The sequence below is a fragment of the Sphaerodactylus townsendi genome, linkage group LG03 (assembly GCF_021028975.2).
Source record: "Sphaerodactylus townsendi isolate TG3544 linkage group LG03, MPM_Stown_v2.3, whole genome shotgun sequence".
In the NCBI taxonomy this organism is placed as follows: domain Eukaryota; kingdom Metazoa; phylum Chordata; class Lepidosauria; order Squamata; family Sphaerodactylidae; genus Sphaerodactylus; species Sphaerodactylus townsendi.
Genome location: NC_059427.1, coordinates 157,358,566 through 157,360,566, shown reverse-complemented (window position 1 = coordinate 157,360,566; position 2,001 = coordinate 157,358,566).

The following is a 2,001-nucleotide window of genomic DNA, read 5'->3' as shown; positions in this document are numbered from 1 at the left end:
TGCTGCTGTTGCACATTAGCAAGTTTGATCTGCGTGAAGTTTGCACTGGCTGATGTTTGCTGATCAAGCTGCTGTTAAAAGCATCGGAGCGGGATGGGCCGATTTTTCCTGGTCAGTTGGCAACCCAATATCTGTGGGTAGGTTTCTGCACCATAGAAAGAAGCATAGCACATTGATGCTTACAATGCAGACTTAGGGAGTCACTCCAGTCTAAGCCATTCAAAACCAATGGGCTTAGACCGTGGCAAATCAGTTTAGGATTGTGGAAGCCTTTCTGGCTAGGGAAATAAAATAAAGGGTAAAGTTTTATTTCCTTATTTCCGAGGCATATTATCAAAGGCTGAGGATATTATTAAAGGCATAGAGCAGGGTTGGTTAAAAAGTGGCAAATGGGGTTATGGATCCTCCAATGTTCATGCTGGGCCCCTTAGCTGTGACAGACTGCTATTTGCACATGCAGAAAGCAGATATTTCCCTTCAGATGTTCTATGCTTGAGCACAGGCAACAGAGCCAGACTGAAGTGGAGGACTTTGGCTCAGTTCAAGTCTCAGTTGTAGGATGGTCTAAGAGACAGACGTGCTCTTGCCCCCTTTCTCCTGCCAGTGAGTTTGCTAACAGGCCGGGAGAAAAAAAATGTCCTATCCTATGGTGTTGTGGATTTTCCGGATTGTATGGCCATGTTCCAGCAGCATTCTCTCCTGACAAGATGGCAGCCACAGATGCAGGCAAAACGTCAGGAGAGAATGCTACTGGAACATGGCCATACAACCCAGAAACCACACAGCACCCTAGTGATTCTTGCCATGAAAGCCTTCTACAATACAATCCCTTTAACAGAGCCTTAATGTGTGGAAATGGACAGTTGAAGTTTTTCATGGCAAGGAGGTGAATGAGCAACTCCACCTTGTAAATAACTTTCCATATAGACTCTGTGAAAGGGTCAAGTCAATTTTTGATCCGGCCTATTGGTGATCCTATCTATCAGTCAAAGCATTTGACTACATTTGAAAGCAAGCAGGGGAGGGACGGCTGTAACAGGGTTCAGCCTGATCTCATCAGATCTCGGAAACTGAACAAGGTCAGTACTCGGAAGGGAGACCACCAAGGAAGACTCTGCAGAGGAAAACGATGGCAATGCACCTCTGCTCCTCTCTTGCCTTGAAAGTCCCTTGAAGGCGCTTTACAACCAGGCACACAAAAGCAAGTAGCGGAAAATGGATCTTGGGACTCAGTGTTAAATTCCAACTGGAAATGAAAGGGTTTCACATACCTTTGAATTTTGGCATTTGATTTTTTGAATTTGCAACATTTTCCACAGTTCGCATTTTGGAAATTTGACCCTGAAAACTCTACTGGGTCGCCATAACTCAGTTGTGATTTGACGGCACTTCCCACCACCCCAGCAATATCACTATCATGTCAGGACACCATAGCCATGTATCTACTATCAATAAGCAAAAAGAAGCTGGCCAGAAGCCCACCAGCAGTGCGTGTGCGTGTGCGTGTGCGTGTGCGTGTGTGTTATGCATAAGCAGGGAGAAGCAGAAATCCATACTATCGCATCCACTCTTTTCCAAACTTGCAAACTTTTCCAAACTTTTCCAAAGCAAGGTTGGAAGAAACCACAGAGAAGCTCGAGAAAACCTGGAAGTGGGGGGGGGGGGTTTGACAGTGTGGTGCAGAAGCCCCCTCTTTGCAACCCCACCCCCACCCCACTGCAGCCAGGGAGGGTGTAGAAGCGAATCTCCATGTGTCAGACCGGTGGAGAAAAAAAATCGTCCTGCCTCTTTCACAGAGGTTTAACAGGATGTTCTTTTTCAGGGGATGTGATTGACCTCCATGTCATTAAAAGTTTCAACTGCCCATTTCTATTAAGCTTCTATTGAAGGGACAAAGCATTTTTCTCCAGGTCTGTTGGCAACCCGAGAACTGTGCAATAATTCAGCAGGCCAGGGATTTTGACAGAATCCAGGGGGGTCGGAGGCAGCCCTGGAAAACTT